The sequence below is a fragment of the Nomia melanderi genome, chromosome 5 (genome assembly GCF_051020985.1).
Source record: "Nomia melanderi isolate GNS246 chromosome 5, iyNomMela1, whole genome shotgun sequence".
Lineage (NCBI taxonomy): Eukaryota > Metazoa > Arthropoda > Insecta > Hymenoptera > Halictidae > Nomia > Nomia melanderi.
Genome location: NC_135003.1, coordinates 17,013,991 through 17,037,359, shown reverse-complemented (window position 1 = coordinate 17,037,359; position 23,369 = coordinate 17,013,991). Strand labels below are relative to the sequence as shown.

The following is a 23,369-nucleotide window of genomic DNA, read 5'->3' as shown; positions in this document are numbered from 1 at the left end:
TGAATAGATCGCTGATTTTGATTAATGTAACATATTCGCTTGGAACCCGCAAGAACGCTTCACGCGATGAACTAGTTTCCACGAATCCTGGTTACCGATAATTAGACTACAATCATTAATATTTTATTCAGTGTTTGCCGTTGGCGTATTGGGAAGTTCGAAGATGGTATTTGGGAATTGGAAATGCTTTCGAAAGCTTGAAAATGGAAGGAATCCTGGGATTCGAAAAGGATCCGTTAGATTCTCGAACATCTTGCGCTACATTTGCCACGCAATATCGCGCCAGTCTCGCACAGTTACACGATTTCTCGAAAGAATGCCAGCGATAACAGCTGCGCGTCGCGGATCGGTATTTTCGTTCGATGCGCGCGGCGGGTATTTAGATCACGTAGAAAAATCGTTTGGCCGGCGACGTCACGAAGCGGGACGGTTTTACGACCTGTCCGTCGATTTATCATCGCGGCAATTTCGTAAGCTCGCGTCGGTCAGGCGGAATTGCAACCGTTCGGGGCACAACGGTCCGTCGCAGTTCCACGACGGCGATGAACTCGCCGCAAGCAAGTTGCGACAGTCCACGTGGAGGATTTCCCTCGGCCGTCGGCCCCTGTGATTCTTATTTAACGAGTGATCGAGAAACAGCAGGATAAATATGTTTACTCGACGACCGCGTAATTGCGTAAGAGAAAATGCGAGATTCGCGAGCAGTGGGGGCAAGAAACGCGGATGCGCCGCGCGTTCTTTCAACGTGTCACGTATAGGTATCCCCGCTTTTTCTTCCTCGTTTCAATTAACGGAACGTTAAGTCTCATAATTATCTGCTGAATAATTCAATAGACCCGGGGATTGATGTAGATTAATCGATCAGAGCTGTCACTGTGTTTATGCTATTTAGTCGTTATGCAGAGTGAAATTGGTGGCAGCAGGAATTGATAAAGGCTGAATTTTTCTAGGTGGTTTGAAGCTTTTAAATTAATGGAAATATGGAATAGTAGGTGTTGCGTTGATTGTGTTTGCAGGATTGGTTATTGAATAGCGAATTGTCAGCGGGTTTTGGAAATTTGGGGAGGGGAAGATTTGGGAATTTGAAAATTTGAGGAGTTGAAGACTTCGAGACTTGGAAGTTTGAAAAGTTGAAGGTCTGAAGATCCGAAGAGTTGAAAGTTTGAGGAGTTGAAGACTTAAGACTTGAAAATTTGAGGAGTTGAAGACTTAGGACTTGAAAATTTAAGAAGTTAAAGACATGAAGGCTTGAAAACTTGAAAATTTCAGAAGTTGAAGACTTCGAGACTTGGAAATTTGAAAAGTTGAAGGCCCGAAGATCCAAAGGCTTGAAAATTTGAAAAGAAATTTTCATTCCTTACGCTCACACAATAGACAAATATATACAACAAACGATTAATTACCATTTGAATAATTCATAATATAGATACTACTACCAATCAGCTTCCTATAGAAACAGATGCTGTTTACATCAAGGTTCTTTCGCGAGGAAAACAACCACAGTCTCATTGATTATTGCTCGCCACGCAGAAACACTTCCGAAGATTTATCCGCGAAATATCCATCACCCCTGACGGATGTCCTTCGTTACGTTCCATCTCAATTACGTCCCACCGTTCGACCTCTGCCGGGACGTTTCGTGGACGCGAATGGCGGCTGGCGAAACAAACGAGCCACCGTGTATGCAAACGAGCACTCTGCCGGATAGACTGCAACGCAGCTCGAAAGTAAACAAGAAACATTAGCCCCTGCCGACTGACTGATCACGTGCGTCATGTTTCGCATGAACCACTGTAACACGACCAATAAATTATGTTCCATCTTTGAAGTGAAACGGTGGAATCCCAAATGAACCTCAAGAAAACATATGCAAGTTCAAAATTCATCTGAAACAATCCTCTTCGAATTCCATTAAATACCTAATAATGTAAAACCAATCGAATAACAAACTCCAAATTCTCATCAGAGATAAACTCTCTAACAAAATACCTAATAATGTAAAACCAATCGAATAACAAACTCCAAATTCTCTTCAGAGATAAACTCTCTAACAAAATACCTAATAATGTAAAACCAATCGAATAACAAACTCCAAATTCTCATCAGAGATAACAAACTCAAAATAAATTCGATGGAAACGGAAAACGTTCGATTAATTGCTGCGTCCAATAGTAAAATCCCAATCAAACGAAACTTAGTTCACTGCGTTTGACAGGCCTGTTCGCGGGGGAACACGCTTGCCACGCTTTCTTCTCGCCGGGCATTTCTCCTCTATCGGCCGCGGAGGTTCACGTGCGAGAGAGCTGGATCACGCGATCGCGTGCGCCGGCCGCGAGCTGATCCATTGATGCCAATGGCAGTGAGGTAAGAGCGCGGCGAGAGCCCGCGAAATCTCGCTTGTTGCGCAACGATCCGGTATCGGCAGCTTCCGATTGACCATTTATACTAGGAGACGATCTGCACTCGTGAAAGCAGGAAGAGACCGACACTTCCATTCAATTTATGGCCCTTGTTCGTCGATTACCGGTGATCGAGAGGTTTTAGTAGTTAATCGACGGTATTTCCGTTGTATTCGAAATCGAAATAATATTAACCCTTTGCGGCTGAAGATTTTTTGAAATGTAGGAAAGCTTCAGGGGATGAAATTATATATCGATTGTTTAGATAATTATAGATAATAGAAAAAAGGAAACATATTGATGTGTTGCTGTTTGAGTAATTTAGTAATTTGATTGCAACCCAGTCTTCCAAGTATGAACATTTAAAGTATGAAATGTCGACATTCATCTGCAAAGGGTTAATTTCTTCGATGATTCATTTGATTATTCTGTCGAACAATTGTGTGATTCTCTTTTATTTTAGTTTAGCTTCTCGTTTTAATATATATTTACTCGTTCTTTCAATAATTAATTATTCGTTTCATCGAATAATCGTATAATTGTCTTGCGTTTTATTTTAGCTTCCTGTTTTAATACATATTTACTCGTTCTCTCAATAATTAATTATTCATTTCATCAAATAATCACATAATTGTCTTGCGTTTCACTTTAGCTTCCTGTTTTAATATATATTTACTCGTTCTTTCAATAATTAATTAGTTTCCTCAAATAATCTCGTAACTCTTCTCCACCGTGCTTCTCATGATTGATTATGAATTATGAATCTCATGATCAACCAGGAAGACTCAGTGCCAGCTACTCGACGGAGATCAGTTTTCTAAATTGTTTCGCTAGGAAATATTACGGAGAAAATTCGCGGTAGCGCGCAGGCAAATATTAACGGTTGATTAAGTCCACTGGTGTGTTCTAAATTTCTTTAATCTTGCCGACCGATTGTGCAATCAAACTTTCTTTCGGAGAAAGAATTCCACGTTCGCGCACGCTCGCGCCGCGAACTACCGCAACATTGCGGCGAGATAGCAGCTACGTTCGAGCAGAAACGATTTTTACGTAATTCCTCATTCTTGACAAGTATTCTACAGCAACCAGCCACTCTTCACCTATTAATATTAACTCTTTCGTCGAGGGAAACATAACGCCAGGCAAGAAAGCAATTAAATTCTCATAACATTCCCCGAGACGTTATATACTTCGAGCGTGATCCTTTCGTGAATAATAATTATATAAACAAAATATTAAAGTGCTAATACTATATAAAATATTTATATTAAATATTTATATTAAATATTTATATTAAATATTTATATTTAATATTATATTTAATATTATATCAAAGTGCTCATCGAAAACATTGACTACTCGCGAGTAGAGGTCGCGGAGTTCAGTGCTTTCACGAGCCAGTTGTATTTTCTAGCGACTAATTACTGTGTTATTAATAATCTTTCGCGAAGCGACGTACACATCAATCAAGAAACGTAATGTTAGATTATTTAAATCAATCGCATTATCGTTCTTTGTCCATTTTGCTCGCTGATTGTTATATCATTTATCACTTTGAAAAGTTCACGAACAATTGAGTGACTAAGATTAATAGTGATCTAACTAGTTTCCTGAGCTATCAAGCGGAAAAACCGCGAGATGTTATTAGATTAATTAAATATCAATATTACAGCGCTGTTAATAGTACTGATAGTATTTATTATAATATTGTTATCACATAATCATGTAATTTAATATATGATAGTATAATTCAATATTACCAATAATAATATCAATAATATACCACAAACAGTAATTACAACGCTATTAATTTGATCCAGTCAATAATAATTCACTTGAACGACTTACAGAAAGTTTAGTGCCAGTCATTAGCGACCACCATAAGATTTCTAAACTAATTTAACAAGAATCGGTGTTGCTCATTACCCACGGTTCAAAGCAAACAACTATTGTTATTATTAATTTTCCTATTATCAATGTATTATCTTCAAATGAAATCTCCACCTGAAGTAGAATGGACGATTTTGTTGTATTTCTTACAAATTGTCGATAGTAAAATATTAGACGAGCTTAGTAACGAAAGTAAATAGTACGCTAAGGCGTTAATGAACGTGGCAGTGAGTGCCTGTGCAGAAATGTACGCCTGAATTTTCGTCGATCGATGGGAAAAAATCAGGACGACCTAACAGAAAATTGTTGCTCGGGAAATCAGTTGGCAGGATGAAATCTGGCACGAGTCATTCTTCGTCAGTTTTTTCGAATAGAAAAATTGCGCGGAACAGAAGGTCCTTGCTGCGTATTGGCCGCCGCGCCGGCTTTGTTCCCGCTTTCGCGCTCTTTCACCGTTCTTCGAACGTTCACTCGGTCATTACGCTAACCGTGCGCAGAAGTGAAATTTTCTAGCCGATTCAGATCTTCCGAGCAGTTAACGAGACGAGCCCGATCGAGGGGAACTAGGGACCAATTTTTAGGGGGATCGGGAATCGATCTTCTCTTTCGTGGTTAATGGCAATTGCGCGGCTAACGATGCACCGCTCGGCGCACTTAAGACTTCACGTAATGACGCGACCGATTATTTGCAGGGAAGTGGAAGTGGAGTTAGAATACAGGCAGCATTCGAATTTAAATTTAAACTCAAATTTATGGAAATCTATTTTGTTGATCGGATTCAAACTCAATTCTCTGTTTCAATATTTGTTTATAAGGCTCTTCAGTTCATCGAGAACAAATAATTCATATACAGATTCTAATTTCGCTTTTCCTTACATGACGTTGATGCTGACCTTATTAACTACTCGTCACATATCAACGGGAAAAAAATGGCATCGCTATCAATGACTAAGCATCACGTTTCCTTTAGGCGTTCGTTGATTACCGCTGATTCGCGAGATTCATAAGAATATTTTCCGCGATACGATCGCGAGTAGACCGAAACTACGCGCGCGAAGATTAATCGGAAAACAGGAGGAAGTCCGTAGCGAGATGATTTCCATTTTCGATTTACGATACACAGTTCCCGTTACTTTCCACCGTGAATTATTACACGCCGGTTATGCGCAGGCATTTCCTCCGCTTTTACTTTCGTCGGTTAACATACGGTTCGAGTGTTTGCAAGAGTTAATGAATGTCGCGTAACTGTGCTCTACGTTTTCAATGGATTCCGCGATCGCGAGTAACGCAGGATTCGATCACTTGGAATCTGATTGTGCTGAATGTACGATTGACGCGGAAAACTTCGGAGAAGAAACCTGCGTTTTGAATGTTCTGCTTTGTTCTCGGTGAAACGAAGAGCCTTGTGAACAAATATTGAAACAGAGAATTGGATTTGAATCTGAATTTGAATTTGAATGATAATAAACTAATATTGCAGCAGAAAATTCATCCTATCTACAAAATAGATTCACCTAAATTTGAATTTGAATTCGAATTCGAATGCTGCCTGTATTCTAACTCAACTTCCGCTTCGCTGCAAATTTGTTCTCGGTGAAATGGGGGGCCTTATAAAAAAATATTGCAACAAAGTATTGGATTTGAATCTGAACAACAAAATATTATATAATTACGATATAATAATTTTTCATTATAATATTATTATATTATAATATCATTATATTATTATTATATTAGAATTCTTATTATTATTATATATATTAACAAAATTCAATTAACGCTATGAATACGATTGTTTACTGCCACAAGATACAACATTATATCCAGAAAGTCAGTGACTCTTTTTACACGTTCATATGTCTAGTTTCATTTTCCTTCAACATTGTTTTTTGGACTAATTGCGTCCTTTACAAGATCGCAGCAATGATCGTCACTGAAACACACAATAATTGCACTCGCGTTAACCGCAATTATTTTATTTGTCTCATTAGTGTGCAAACGGAAAGCGCATTAATTTTTTTGTCCATCAACGAACGTTTGCAACAAAAAGAACACGATATAATGCCGATTCCTGGCACCTGACCTTTGAAATTTAATTGGCTCCCGTCCTTTCCTGCAATAAACAACGTTATTTTCGGCATTATTTACGAAGCCTGGTAACACCTCGCATTCCTCGCGTTACGTCAATTGTAATCCGTGCGCGTTCACGGTCTCTAATTTTATTCGGGGCACCCTTGTCCCTTCCTCGGCGCGCGCGCTCCCGATTCTGCGATCTAACAGATAGCCGCGGCGAGCTGTTTAATTAACGTTCAAGGCGAGCGACTCGGAAGAATCTTAGCCGCGCGAAACGCGGAAACGGTTGTCCAAACTTCGGTTCCGCGGCGATGGAAAATTTTCACGAGGGAAACGGCGTGAAGGAAATGCAGTAAAGTAAAAACGTTAAGGTCCGAACAGTGCGGTCGCTTTCCTCGATATGTAATTCGACGCTAGACTTTCGTGGGAACTTCAGGTTTCTATAAAATGGTTACTCGTCTGAACCGAAAGTATTTTTCTTTATTCCGCTGCTCTATAACTCTGCTACTACTCTGCAATTACCACAGAACCCGTGTAATGGCAACTAATCGACAACAGCTATCCCGATTCGCAATGCGTCGTAACAGCAGAGAAAGCAGTCACAGAAAAGGATCGATCGAGCTGAAAAGTTTGATAAGTTTTTCTTTTGGACAAACGCCTCGTGCGTCTCGATATAGCAGTGAAAGTGATTTTGTTACATAGTAGCTGGTGCGCTAACCACGCGAGACGTTTCCACCGTGCATGGCGTCGCGTTTAAGATCGAATCGAGATTTCACGCGGGTCGCATTGTCGCCGGACAATTTATCGATCGTTTCTATTATTCAAAAGTCAGCTGCACAGTGAACTCTCGTTGCGAAATCTTCGCTTCCGAGGAAATCCGATCGGAACGGTCTTCACGAGACTGAACTCGCTCAGGAATTTATCTGTTCGTTGCGTACCGATTCTACTGATCGTAATCGCTGTGCTACGGACGTTCGTGCGAATACCTGAATTTCAAGGATCAATGCGCGAGAATAGAAATTGACGAGGAATTCTCTGTTGGTATTAACCCTTAGCACTCCAGGTTGTTTTGTAATCAGCAACTGCTACTAATTTTCATAGTATTACTAGCGAAAATTATAAATGCATTTCTTCGATCGCTTATTTTCCTTCTCAGTACAAAATTTGGATGCGTGGAAAATCGAATAATTCTAGGGTAGTTTTTTTAAGATTCATTGAAATATTTAATATTAAGTTTAATAAAACATTGAATTATCTTTGAAGGACAGCAACAAAATCAAACGATCGACGATTCGTTTGGAATGGCCCCGAAGCAGGAAAAGCTGTCTGCCAATAAAAATTAAAGGCTGAGCCCGCGGTGCGTAGGAGAAACTCGGGGTGAGCGGGAAAAACGAGTAAGAAAATTAAGAGGTGCGTTCGCGTCGAGGGAGCACCGACCTTTCCTCCGCGTGCTCTTGCACTTTCGCGCTTACGTAATCCCGCGTGTTTCCTGTGCGATCCTGCGCGACCTTGATGCATGTCGGTGCAACCAGAATGCGCTCTTTTTCATTTTCCTCTTCCTCCCGTTCGTGCTTTTTACTCGGTGATCGCTGGTAGCATTACCAGCGGGCGCTTCCTCTGTGTTGCTTAATCCTTTGACGTACAATGACGTCCAAGAGACGTCATTGAGATTCCCATCCCACAGTCTGATAAACGTGAATTTGATTTTGGTGCAAGTGGGACCGAGTGGAAGATTGTTTTGTTAGTAATGGTTGGAAATTGTATTGGAAGTTTCTGGTCGGTTTCGAAAGTTATTGGTAGTAATGTAAGAGGCATAGTCGCATAGGAAATCGTATGGCAGGGTGTTAAGGCTCGATACACACGTGGTGCTGGATAATGTAATGGTAAACAAACGATTGTGTTTGAAATTTTCGAGACTTTTAAGACTTTCAAAGCATGAGAAACTTTGGAGACTTTTCAGATCTTCGGAACTTCCAAGATTTTCGAGACTCTTGAAACTTTCAAAACCTTCAGGATTTCCAAGGCTTTCAAGACTTCCAAGACTTTCAAAACTTTTAAGGCTTCCAAACCTACCAAACCTTCAAGACTTTCAAGATTTTCAAAACTTTTAAGGCTTCCAAACCTTCAAAACCTTCAAGACTTTCGAGACTTTCAAGACTTTCAAGACTTTCAAGACTTTCAAGATTTTCAAGACTTTCAAGACTTTCAGGACCTTCAAGACCTTCCAACCCTTCCAAACCTTCAAGACTTTCAAGATTTTCAAGTTCCAAGGAATCCTTCGAAGCTGAAAACTTACCGAGCCCTTCAAGACCACTGCAGAATTTAATCATACTCGAAGTGTTTCGAACACTCTGAACACTAAAAGACTTCGTATCACTCCGAATGCCAGCACCAATAGTGTGTATCGAGCCTAAACCTCGCCGATGAAAACGAAAGTGGTTTCATCTCGTCTCTAAGGCCTAGCGGTGCTGTCCACTAGTTAACAGCTCTGCCTTTCCGGTACAGACGCGGAAATTCACCGTAGTTTCGTGACGGCTAAAGCGACACTGGAATCGAAGTCGAACGATTGACAGACAGGACTGTTAGCAATCGTGTCAAACGTCTTGTGTCAACCTATTAAATAACTTATGAGATCCAGATCCCTTTGCATCAAAGAAATCGGTTCCGATGACAAGAAAATTAAGACGAGAATATTAGAAATATATTTCTGAATAGGAAAAGGGGCTTCGAGTGTCAAATCTCTGCAGATAATTGAACCTCAGAATACGTAATTCTCAAATAAACACATAGATAATAATAACAGTAAGAGGAAAAATAAAAAGCCGAATATTCCGTTCCAAAATGCAGAAGGTTCCACGAGAAGCTCGAAACATATAATTCTCAGTACATTGCGACAAGGAGAAATAGAAAATTGCACGTTCACGCGAAGAAAAATGCGGCGTAATTAATGTCATAATTGACCTTACGAAACACTAACACCCGTCCAGTGACTCTTTACAGGAAAGTGTATCAGATGTTTGGGAGAAAAATACTGTGGACGAAGTTTCCCTCGAGAAATTGATCGATATTGGATCTTAATAAAGATCGATATTATAATGCCTGCGATAAAGTAAGAAGATGAAGAACAGGAAGAGGAGCACTTCGTCTTGCATCCGTGAGCAAACCAGTACAGAGGGATTGTCTCGTGAATGTACCTTTCGATACGATTATACTCGATATCGAGCGAAAATCTACACTACGTGTCTGACACGTTATTGTAAGGTGTCTCATTTTAAAGAATCAAGAAAGAAACTCATTTTAAAGAATCTCGTCTATATCTAACTAGAAGGTACAGAATATTTCAAGTGAAAAACGTTCGAGTGCAAAGGGTTAGAAATTTCAAGGGGAATCCATCAGGAAGACTCGTTGCAACGTCATCGAATAATTGATAGCTGTTCTTACAGGAATCTTCGGGAACCGGTGAAAGATGAAGTTCAATTAAGTTTCTAATAGTTCTAGGTTAATCTGTCTTCTCGAGAAGTAGGATGATACGCGCAATTCGCCTGGTTAGTTTCACTTTCTCCGGGTCTATATGCACACTCGTGAAAATGGGGATTCGCAGAAATGTCCGTTGACCTAGCCGCGTCGCGTAGATTCATCATCAATCACCGGACAGAGAGCAGCTACGCCTATGACGCGTCCGAGGCAGGTCGGAGTGAAATTGCGAGCGTATGGCTCGCAATTAGATTTCTAGTTCGAACGCTGGTCGTTCACCCGTGGAACCGGCCACTTCTCTCAGGAGAAGAAACGCGCCAAGACGAGACACAGTGGAAATTTCGTTGCTGGGGAAACTCGATCGCCACGTAGCCCCGAAACTATTCGTAAAATACTCGCTTCTGCTTCGCGCAACGATTCTACTGTCTTCTCGATTGTTACATCCCGACGTTTAGTTTAACGGCGGTCTGGCGAGAATTTAAGTAGAAGTTATTGCTGAACCAAATAAGCATATTTATTTGTTACAAACTTTCGGAGACGGATCGGGCTGACAAATTTTCTATGGTGGTTTGATTTTATCTGACTGGAATTTTTATGATGATTCCACTATCTTCTGGATCAACGGTAGATTTCGGTAATTGCGAAATACGATGATCCGAAATGATTAACCTGTAGCGAATTTGTAGCATCGTGTAACTTCTTGCTGAGCATCCTTTTATCCTTTCCGCTGCGCACTCCAATTAAACAGGAATGTCGGAGAAATGCGCCGAAGAAAGAATAACCCCAATTACGAACGGTTAGCAAGTCTAATTACGGAAACTAGTTCAGCTCATTCGGGTCGTTCGAAATAGAAGCAATTAAAATGAAGGAAGTGCAATGTTCATCGATCTACATCTTATCAAAGTTCACACACAATCATTAATCCTCAAATTCTTTCTAAGATATTAATAACTGCGAAACATGTTTCTGCCGTGAGAACAAAGATATACCAGCTTCTTATCAGGCAATAATCGATTTATCTGCTACCGATCTATTCCTGTGACTTGTTTCCTAGTTGTCCTGCGGCTAATTGATAGTACACGCTTGACAATTTCATTGAAACGATCGAACTATTAACACTAGAACTACCAAGCATTTCAAACAATTGATTTGTAATCTCTATAAAAATTCTAACAATAGATTATTTTCAGTTTCTTTGGACATTCATCATAGTACTCAAGTGAAACTATTTATTTCCAAAATCATTTCAAATATTCAATGCTGCTAAGGTATTAACACCTGCGAAACAAACAAATCGAAACCAGTCATTTCGACCGGTACGGTAGTTCTAGCGTCGAAGCAAGAAAACCGTCAACTCCACCGGAAACCCCGAAACAACTCGCAGACCACAGAATATAATCGGCAAAAATCTGTTCGAATGGTAACGTACGTTTACCGTTGACACCGAGAAAATTACAGATCGCGTACACGCACGAACGCTGCTGGCAGAAAAAACGCGTCCGGCTGAGCGGAATTGTCGTGCCGTCATTAAGCAGCCGTTCGTGACGCCTTCCGATAGCAGCCGGTAAAAAGAGCCGGGATGCCCCGCTCCCATGCGCGGCCGACTATGGCGAGCCATCGGGAGTTAGATTCCGTTCCAGGCGACGATCGGTTTTGCCGATCAGCCGGTATCAATTTCCGCAGTAACGGGATTGCTGCGGGCCGGCAACCGATGAAACGCACGTGAAACCGGTTCGCGATGGAAGCGACGATCGCGGGAAATCGTGTCAGACTACGCCGCGCTAGGACTGGACGACGCTCGTAGACGCGCGCAACGGGAAACGGAACGACAACGGCGAACGACAGCCTTGGCAAGGACACTTCCGCCTGGCCGGACCGACGACAAGGAGCCGACGCGTCGGGATCCTTCGGGGAAGATCGGTCGAAACTACGCTGCCAGCGTTTCGGGCGGTTTAGAAGAAATTTCACTCGTGTAACAGTAGAAAGTTGCCTTGTATGCAAACGATTACGAAACCGCGATTCCAATTTTGCTCGGTTGTTTTGTGAAATTCGTGGAAAACGCATTACGAAAGATCCAGGATGTTGGTCCGTGGATATTGTCTATGAGATGATTCGATTTTGTTGTGGGAGTGATCGATCTTTTGGAAGTTCGATGGAAGTTTGAGGATTAGAGGAGATTAACCGGTTGAGCGTGGAATTCAGTTTGAAAAATCTCATTGTGCAATTAAATTATTCGCAAGTTGCTGCTCCAGTTACGAAGCCTTGATCTCCGCGATCTGCCTAAATCCCCGCTCGAAAGCTTAACAGGCTTCCGGTGGATGAACCGTTAAGGTAGAAACGTGATGCTATAGGACGTCTTTTGCTTTATGGTTGGCGACTGATGTAAATGCGTCAGCGAATGCGAAAGAAGTGGCGTTTTCGACGCAGAGTAACATCGACAACTGCGAAGATCTGTTTTTTTCTTTGTCACTTTCGTTGCCGTGTCACCCGAATTCGGGTGACCCCGTGATTTACATGAACTTAACACAATGCGGGATTTTTAGTCTATGGTTTAATTGCTAATCCTACGTTCATGTAACATTTTAGATATGTATAACACAAATCCAAAGTAAAATTTACAAAGTCGAATTCCTTATTCTCTCCTGTAAGTTAGAAATTTTGGTCTAGTCGATGTTTAAAAATGTATCAATATAATCATCGACGCTCGCGTTTTTAGTAGCTGAAATTTAGCCGGCGCTCAATGTGTTAAACATTACTTTTCTCGGCGATGAAATGAAAAAACCGAATTCAGTTAGATGCAAGATACTAGAAAGATAGAGCAATCGTTATAAACAATATTGACTTCTTAGTTTCAATGTCATTAAGAAAATTGCTTTGATTGCGTAGGAGTTTCGAGTCAAAGTGTTATCCTGACAAATTCTCCGACATCCTCCTTTTTCGCTAACAGTATCGATCTAACTCGTCCATTCTTACCGTAAATCGTCTCGCAAACAAGAAAAGGAAAGAATCAGCATTAACAATCCGCGTCACGTCAGCATCCTCCACCGGCAACGGAAGCGTCCACGCCGCGACGATCTTTCCAAGGGGGGTTGTCGATCGATCGGTGTCTTCGTTCCTCCGCGATCCCCGACACGACGAACGAGGTCCTCTCGCCACGAAACGATTTCCTCGGGAATCAGGGCCGCACGAGGGTTTCGGCTGGATCCTAGCCGAAGGACGACGAGCCGGTTCCGTGGTGTTGCGAATCAGGAAGAACGCCCGCGATCCTCGATCCCGCGCGATCCGACGTTTCTGATGGACTGAGAAGTCCGATCGAGAAACGCCGTCGTTACTTTCTACCCACACGTAGTAGGAAAAGGTGCAAGAAGTGGGGTACTGACACGATAAGCCGCGATCCGCGACTAGGAGGGGCGGTTCAGCCGTTCCCCGTCGTTCGGGGGTGATCTCGTCGGTTTTCTCTGGGTTTAGAGGGCAACGGTCGTTCGAGAAAACGTAATAAACGAGCGCAGCAGTATAAATGAAACAAGAGAATAGAATGTTAACCCTCTGTAGGCCCATGTAACTTTAAAGTCACGTATCAGTATACTGGCATCTTGTTGATTTATTTTATTTTGCACTCGAAGTGTTGAAATTGACATTGTTGACATCGATGCCCCCAATTTCCAACATTAAATTAACCCTCTGTAGGCTCGTGTAACTTTGAAGTCACGTATCAGTATACTGGCGTCTTGTTGATTTATTTCATTTTGCACTCGAAGTGTTGAAATTGACATTGTTGACATTGATGCCCCCAATTTCCAACATTAAATTAACCCTCTGTAGGCTCGTGTAACTTTGAAGTCACGTATCAGTATACTGGCGTCTTGTTGATTTATTTCATTTTGCACTCGAAGTGTTGAAAATGACATTGTTGACATTGATGCCCCCAATTTCCAACATTAAATTAACCCTCTGTAGGCTCGTGTAACTTTGAAGTCACATATCAGTCAAGTCACATTAACGTTGTTAATGATTGACGATCTTCACTCGCGAAAGAAGGATATTGCTGCGCTGGAAAGAGCTTGGAGATTTATCTATCATTTTTCAAACCGGCAACAAGCAATAAAGAAATTATAAGAGGTTCAAGGATCAAGTCGTTTCGGGAATACGAGTGGAAACGAGCATCGGAAACGGCCGATTTTCAGGGAGCCTCTTGTTCCATCCACTTGACGCTGTAAACGGAAACGCGCAGCGCAAGAGCGTCGTTGCTTGGGGCAATGATGATTTATGGTAATCTCGACTCAGTGGAAAGTGGTTCCTAATAAGCAGTGTTTAATGCGCTAATAGCATTTACGGTTCGATCAAATTTAATGGGACTTCTCTCTATAACATTCAGAATCACTTCTTAGGTAATCGTATCATTCACCTTAAAATACAATAAATTACCTTCCGCTAAATTATCCACGATAAACAAAGAACTACCAACAAACTGACAGTTGTAGCAACATTACAAAATTCAATTGTACTCAATGTTGTAGTCAGTTTCTCTGCTTTTAACAGAAATTGTGCAAATCCCGCAACCCAGTTACGCTTCCGCAGGCCGCCGCCGAGTCCCCAGTTTGCCAAGAGACGGAAAAACGGTTTCGAACTTGAACGGAACGGAACGGCAATCGCGAGTACAAACGATTCCTTGCGCAACGATCGTAACGGCGAAAGTATGATGCAGGAAGTATGTGTCTATTAAATCGACAAGCGTCGGTTTCAGCCTCATCGAGTATCAGCCACCGCCGATGTGCGTTATCTGCGATTGCGCCACATGCCATCGCGAGAATTGCGTAATCCGATGCTCTTTTCAAAAAGTTTCAAAAGCAATTACGTTCGCTGCGTTTCGAAACATCCCTGAAATCTAGACCTCGGCATCTGGATCCTGTTAAAGTTGCGTTTAGTGCTCGATGATAGTCGAAGATGAGACTCAATGTTAATTAACACTAGAATTACCGAGTAAAACCGTCTTTTCTAAATTTCCTTAGAAAAGCTATGAGTATTGAATGATTTATTAAAATTCCAATTAGCTTGTATTTCAGTTTAGGCATCGCTGAATTAGCTTCTTGAATCATTTCTTAATGAAGCGTTTGTATCTTTACAATAATTAGAAGAAATTAGAAATTGGTTACTCTGCTATCTAATATCTTACGAGTAATTGATTCTATTAATCGATTTCCTTAGATTCTCAAAGAACGAAATAGAACCAATAGAATTCACGCGATAACCGTTGGAAAAGCGGCAAATCTACCGTTTCACGCTGATTCGCCGAAAGAAACTCGCGGCAAAACAAGCGCGCGGTTCATCTGGAAACGGGATTACTTTGTTTTCAAGTGTTTGCACTTCTTTGCCGGGTACATCCGATTGGAGAGCAGCCTCCGTTACTTGTACAACTGGTGATTGGAGAATATAGGTCAGTAGAAAAGAGTCATGCTCTGTACTATCACCATCGACACTTAAATTACAAGAATCTTACGAAGAACTAGGCGAATGAATAAGCGGACATAATTGCTTTGTTAATCAATCCATTCGATTTCTCATCGATAGACTTATGCATTTGTATATTTAGAATTGCAAAATTTTATTTCTGTGGTTATAATCTGAACCATTTAAATTTGCATAAACAACCGCAGACCGTTCACCGCGATTTCTTTATTACACTGTTTCTAAATTATCGTTCGTGCCTAATTCAAACCTGCACGATAAAAAAGCCAGCAATGGTGCAAGAGTACTGATCGAGGAACCGATAGAAAAAATACTCCATAGATCGCAGATGCAAAACAGATATTTCCCCTAGAAGAGGTAACCCAATTTCTGGTTGAAACGTATATTTTGGCACGCCCTGCGCGATCACGTTCGATACAATGCTCGACGAGACTTGTTCCCTGGACCAGCGAGCACGGAATTTCTTGAACACCGGCAAGCGGAGAAGGTTGGTACCTGCACGGGTCGTTAGTTAGCCAAACAATCGGCTGAGGTGATTGCCAGTCGTTATCAAGATTATCCAAGATCGCGGTTAACCGAGGGATTTCGCTGATCAGCCAATTAATCGGCTACGTGCCCTGACTATGCGCTTGAACTGAGAGAGACTGTCATGGAAAATCGAGTGGATCGAAGATCGAACTAACTCTACCTCTCGAATACTCTCGACTCGCAGCGTCAAACCAGTCGGTTAGTTTCCTGTTTACCGATTTTCATCAAGATCCTTTGTCCCGCGGAGTGAAGCGACCCAGCGAATGATCGTCTCAATTATCTATCAATCGAGACTCCTGATCTTTTTGCTATCGAGCGAGTCGAATCTTAATGATCGCCGATGAATCTCTGCGCGTTGTTCGTCGTGATCGACGGTCCAAGGGATCAGCGGAGAGAAGAGGAAGCGCAGGCGTTTAGCAAGAGGTCTCGAACTGCCCGCGAAGATCCGGCTCTCCTTCGATTTCGCAATTGGCCGTTGGACCAACGGCGATTGCGAATGTTCGCGCCTGCGCCGCGGCTTCAATTAATATCGGTAACCGCTTAGAAAGGAGTCACGTGTGTTGAAAGACGACACGGGCCGCGCAGCGAGCCGGTGCTCCGTTTTATTCAACAGGTGCGCTGCCGAATAGCACGCCGCGCCTGCTCGGTGCTCCATGAAAGCTAGTTAATCTTCATCTCGCGCGTGTCGGCATTGTTCTTCAATTCCCCGGGGCTTTCCATCGCATCGAATCGCATCGTTATAATCGGTGACTACTGTTTGTTCGCTGCATTCAAATAATTTCGATGAATCGATAGTACATCGGACAGAATTTCGTGAAAATGTTCAAGGTTAGGTTCACAGTGATGTTTGACATACGTTGATTGTTACTTTCAAGTTACTTTAATGATCTAATCGCGACTACTGATAATCGATCTATCGAAAATGAACATGTGTTTTGTTGTTATACTCCATCAATGGTTGATTACTTAAAATGGCAACAGAAAAGTTAAAAACGTAATGGGAAAACCGTAAATTATTGTCTCATCGTTCGAAATCAATTGATTTCATTTGAATAATCCTTTTAAATCAGTAAATGAATATTGAATACAATGATCTCTCTTTTACTTGGTAGTCTCTCGGCTCGACCGATGGAACCGACGGCCGAAAGTAAAATGGCGGCGTCGCCGGGCAGCGACGCAAGCAATTTGATTTTATTTGAGCGAAACGAAATATTTATCGCCGGTATTTGCATAGCGGACGCGGCACCGGGAAAAATCTATGGAAATTCTGCGGTCGGCTCTGTCGATCGCTAATTGACGGAAACTTTTCGCATCTTAAACCGTTCGGGAACGCAATTGAACGCCTCCTGACGCTTAACCCCTTGGCTACGGCAACGTCCGCCGAACTACGATCGTAGAGAAAGCCTTTATATGGCGCTGGCGCTGATCAACGGACCGATAAGAATACGTGGAACTTTTGTTCAATCGAAAACCATGGTAACCGTGACATTTTCATTGTTGTGGAACTACTGTGCCTGGTAATAATACTGTATAGTAAATAATACAATTACTGGCCGATAATAAATTAAATGTTCCTATAAGGAAGAATGCAATGAGGAAATAATGGCTTGTCATTCGATTGAGTTCACCTGAATGGTGTATTTTTATTCGAGGATAGACAATCGAGTCGCTCAGAAGCCAAAAAAAAAAGAAAAGTTCAGAGAATTAATGTTTTGTCTTCTGAAATGATTACATAACACGTTCAGAAGAATATAACAAGAATATTATTTATTCCATTAGAATCTAGAAAAATCAGGAAATATCAAGAAATCTACTTAACTGCGTTAGCTTCCGATCGATTTTTTATCAATTACCGTGATTTTCCATGTAATTCAAGCGACTGTATCTGACGGCTACTCGCGGTTCGTTTTATGGACGAATTAAACCGGGACTGGGAAGATTAATCGATTAAGTCGAGAAGTGATTCAATTATTTCTCATCGATACTGCCATCAGATGAAAGGTACAGGTCTATTAACCGTCGCGGAGCGTTTTAAATCGATGTAACGGCGAGTCGATCGTTAATGGCGGTCCGCTTCCTATTTGTATACGCGTGTTCGAATGCTGTCGAACACGAATCGAACAATTTTTCGCCTGATTGTAAATATTGTACTTTATTGTCCCGCATCGCGGCGCGAATTCCCATTGGCTATGATATATCGGTGTTTCGACATTCGCCGGACGAACGCGTTTTGAATTTAAGGCGCGATCGAGATTAATAGTCGGGCTACAGAGCTCGAAACCATTGGACCAGAAAGGAATAAACAAAATGAGACGTTGATAAACATGTTCAGGTGTCTACGGGTTTCGCCACTGCCGGCGGCGCTCGAGAATTATGAGATTGTTTTTATGTCTTCGGTTCAACTGAAGTGCACCGCCGAGAATGGCATTTCCATTGCGGCGTCCATTTCATTTCATTACGTTTGCTAATTGCGTTCCAAGGGAACGGGAATTTGGAAGTGATACTTCTGGAAGATTATTGTTACAATTAGAAGATTATAACAATTATTGATGACAAATTCATATTAAATACTCAAATGTTTTTGAGTCGCGACATATTTCCTTGTAATCGATAGTTTACTATTTTATTTTGCTATTTTGTTGTTTTGCTACTGTGCTATTTTGATGTTTGCTATTTACCATTTTTCTGTGCTCCTATGTTGCCACTTTGGTTTCTTTGCTATCTAACCCTTAGAACTCTGTAGGCTTCAATATTGCAACAGTTATAATATTAAATATTTTAATGAATCTTAAAGAAACTACCGTAAAATTACTAAATTTTCCACGCATCCAAATGTTGTACTGAGAAGGAAGATAAAAGATCGAGGAAATGAAATACTATAAAAATTAGTTGCAGTTGTGATAGATTACAAAACAACCTGGAGTGCTAAGGGTTAATCAGTTATTGTCATTGCTGATACTGTGACGGTACGAGTGTAGAGGTTAAGTAATGGAAGGTCGTTAATTAGAATGAAGAAACATCGGTGCAATATCGAGGAGAGTCGATGAATTGATTAGAACAAAGGACGCAAACGAATTTTCCCAGCGGCCGCACCTGTCCTCAAGTTACAATTCCCTCGAAAGGTAAACGACACAGTGTGCAACCGTTGCAAATGTCAAAAAGTCACGGTTTGCGTAGCCCGTGTGTCTTCGCCACGGAATTTACGAGTCTCGCGACAAATCGTGGCCGCGATTAGCGAAGGCACTATGCGCAACGCAACCGACATCGAAACTTGCCATGGAATGATCGAACGCTAGCCTTTCGAAAACGAATACTTGAATCGCCGCTAGAACTACCGAGGATTTAACCCTTTGCACTCGAAAGTTCTCCACTTGTAATATTCTATACTTCCTAATTAAATGTAGACAAGATTCTTTAAAATGAACTCAACAAGAAATCTTACATAAATTAGGTAACAAAATTATTTTTTTCTAATATTTCACGTATTGACGCAGTATACAAAGGGTAATGGAAAATTCCAAAGTTAACATTGCTAACTAATAATACATTAATAACACTTTATACTACTATTCTAACGTTAATAATTCAATGAAAAAGACGTTCGATCCGTTGCTTCTTCCGCGACGTCGCAGAAACATTAAATTTCGGATTACACAAGGATGTTCCCATCAATATGGATCATCGGAGTGCGACAGGGATTGTTTATCGCTCACACGGATTCATGAATTATACGCGACCACGGAACAACGCGAGGACGATCGGGCAATTACACGAAAGACGAAAGCCGCGGCGCAGTTGCAAGCAATAAACCTCGAAAAGAGGAAAATCGAATAATCGGAGAAACGTTTTAACACTGCGACGAACGTTCCCGTCCCGCTCTTTTTTTCTCTCTCTCTCTCTCTCTCTCTCGCGCGCACACGCGCGCCACGTTTTCACCTTAGTCATGTTTTACGCGCGACACTATCCGGTGTTGCAAATGTCACAGCAGAAGCAGTTTTTTAATTTAACCGGCGGCTCAGAAGAAAACTAATTTAACCGGGGCTTACCGTACACGTGAACAGTTGCCCCAGTGCACGTTTTTTACTGCTCCATTCGTCCGCTTACAGAAATTAAACTTAACTTGCCTCATTTTACTTAATTACCGGAGTTCTGCATTTCCATTCTTGCGACATTTCTACGTAATTTCTGTTACATTTTACGTGATCTGCTGGAACGCTCGAGGAGATACAAAGATTATTAAGTTGGAGCGATAGATGCATATAATTGGTAACAATTATTAATGATAGATTAATATTAAATTCTCGAATGCTTTTGAGTCACAACGTATTCCCTCGTTATCAGATGTTACTCGTAATGACTCCTGATTTTCGTTGATACTTTACTATTTGTAAGTATTCTCGAAAAATTCGATATTTCATTAAGTGCCTTAATGAATTATATGAATGCGAAGTTGTTACTCAAAACCGAGTCGAGCACCAACGACCTTAAAATCATACGAACCATAGATAACGCGCAAGCTTGTGAATCTCACTGTTTCACAGAAACAAAGAGTTGATGTTCGAATCAACAGTAATGAAGTAATCATCGGAGAAGAGCAAAAGTTTTACGAGCAACGTTTACGCAACGATGGAAGCGACGCTAAAGGCGATTGACTTCAGCCTCGCTTTTCTAACATAAACACTTTTCACTGGAGAGACAACTTCAATGCGGAGAAAAACAAACTGAAGATCGGCGTATCATTACTTCATCGGTTAAGTGTGTTTGACGAGTATACTCGTCATTTTGAAATCCAGAATTATACTAATTCGCCCAACAATTAATTACTTATTTATTCGAATGAACATCATTCTGGTTCCTTTCGCTTGACTTTTTCATTTTAACATATACGGTGCATTTTCCTGTATTCGACGTATATAATCATGAATGATTTTGTTACACAATTGAAATTTCAATTCCTTAAAGTTGACACTTCGCCTAGAACTCCTGTATAAAATAAAAAGACGCGAAAGGATTCCTCGGAAGAGGTTAATAAAAAACGCATCATTAAATCGGCACGTCGAAGAAACAAATTGTTTTTACGAGGAACTAATTACTGCTAAATTACTGACGGGTATTTACAGTTTCCCGAGAGATCTTCCATGTCCTGAAAAAAACCCGAGTAAAAACGGTCACGTGGTGGAACGATCGGTGACCGGTGACGATAATGGAACAAATTTTCCGCGCCTTCGTAAACAAAGTGAATCGCCGAACGGTAGAATTAATAATAATTGTTCGTTACTAACTTCGATTCATGTTCGATTCGACGGATTTTTACAGAAATAGCGGTGGCAACATTTACGTCCGTGCGAGACGCAATTAAGGCATCCGATTAACCCCTTTCTCCTCGGTTAATGTTAATAATAGAACAGAAGTCTTGAACTCGGCGATAGAATAAGCAACCGGTGCATTTAAATGATCCGGTTGAATTAAGTAATCTTTTCTACGCAGCTAGTTTCACATTTATTTGCTTGCCTGACAATCAACGGCGGAAGTCTGTCTACGCTTTGCAGACTTCGAATACTGGAAATTTGGAAGTGGAAGTTTTTTAACCCTTTTGCTACAGCAAAATTATAGTCTTGCATATAATATTAAGCTTCGTATAATTCACCAATACGTGTAATATTGAAATAAAATAGCTATCCTTCTTAATTCATGCATGTTTTCTCATTAATTAGTTTCAAAGATCGTCTGTATCCCATCAGAAAATGTTGCATGTTTCTAGTGAAAAACTTTCGAGTGCAAAGGGTTAATCGTTCACGAAAATTCATGAATTCTTTTGTTTTGTATTTTAGATAGATTCACAATTTTGTTCGGTTTCGGTATTAATTAAGCGTAGAGAATTCAATATTTCTCTTTAATCGATTACAAGTTCATTTCAAATTTTGTTTCTCTTCTTTCGATATTGTATATGTTTGACAAAAAGTTCTAAATTCATTTCTATCTTACGTTTCCTTAGAATTCCTCTGTATCTAAAATTTCTTTGCGAGAGTGTGGCAAAATTGATTCGAAAGGATCCATGAAAACCGAACGCGGTTTCGTTGCGAGAAATCTCCGCGTAAAAATCGTTAATGCTATGCAACTCTGTCGCGTTGTTCACACGAGTGACTTTTATGGCTGTTTTTAAGCAATACCTATGGCACTCGCGTCGAGAAAATTTAGTGAATATTCATTGTGTAACTTTCCGCCGTTCGAGGGAACGAGTTTCGTATAAAAAGTGGGAACAAAAGGCAGCCGCGACGGTAATTGTCGCGCAGTCGGCGGAGAACGACCGGTTGAGGTGCATCGGGCGCTCGAGTTTCCAACGCTCTCATATTTACCGATCAATTGATCATTTAATTAACTTAATTCAATTTAAGCCCACACTTGTTGATATTTTACAGAATTTCATTAATACGATCAATGAAAATTTTGTAGATTTCTTAATTTATTTTTATTTGTAGATATGACGATCTAGCTTAGAATAGTCTCTGAATGTGTCACTATTAATTTGGAGAAATTAATAATAATAATAATAATAATAAATTAAATTATTATTGAGAGAGAGAGAGAGCGTTCATCGGTGTCAATGATAATTTTCTTAGTATGTTTCCCAAGAAATAGATCAAAGTAAATTTATTTGAATAAATGTTATTTTTTTGTAATAACACAATATTTGTGATCTCATTAGATAACTGCTCTCATTAATTTTTCTGCATACACGCCCAATCACTTCCGGATTTTTGGTAAACATCCGCAAAAGTTGTTTAGCATCCAAACGGTTAAATGTCGCGCCACGGACTTAAAATGCAACCTGCGGCGAACTTGAAAAAATCAAGAAACCGCGACACGAATGAAGCTTTATGAATTTCGCCGGCGACACGGTAGTCAACCGATAAATCTCATCTAAATCCAGCGACCTTCCCCCTGTACGCCAGATTTTCATCGCGTCCAATCGCGTTACGCGTTCCGCACTGCCGGCGTTCACGTCGTTTTAATTCCTATTGTACTCCATCGGTAAAACGCTGGACGGGAACGCCGGGTTCGTGCAGAAACTGCAAACGGCTCGCCGGTAGAGGTAAACAATGTAAGCAACGGATGGATAAAATATTGCTAACATTGAATGGCACATTGAACGGTGAAATAAGTCTATTTGATTTTACGCCGCGCAACGTGGCAATATTAAGTTCCTATGGAAAATCATTGTACACTTGAAATGAATTTTCTTAAATGAAAATAAACGATGTAAAGTCCTGCGTAAAAGATTGCTTAAAAATTACATAAAAATTGTTAAAAATAATAGTGGAAGAGAAAAGCAAAGAATATCGCGAGATATCACTGTGATCTATTTTAATTGATAATATCTTTTTAGAATGGTATTTCTAAGGTATTATTCATACGTAGTAATAGATTCGTTGAACGGCTTTCGTATAAATCATTCTTCATTCTCCTACAACCGTAAAATCAAACAATAAATTCGTTCCACATTGCCCGACTGGTATCTATCGTGAAAGATCTCCTAGG

General features: G+C 40.8%; 1 protein-coding gene across 4 annotated transcripts in view; it reads right to left on the bottom strand.

Annotated features, from left to right (window-relative positions):
• sit (stuck in traffic) overlaps positions 1–23,369 on the bottom strand; it is an 80,196-nt gene that overhangs the window by 12,958 nt on the left and 43,869 nt on the right. The window contains exon 1 of one of the 4 annotated variants that reach the window (XM_031970981.2): positions 12,810–13,162. The exons of the other annotated variants lie outside the window; for them this stretch is intronic. The gene's annotated coding sequence lies outside the window, so the exon portion shown is untranslated. Of the gene's footprint in view, positions 1–12,809; positions 13,163–23,369 lie in introns of those variants that run through there. 4 annotated transcript variants of the gene reach the window in all.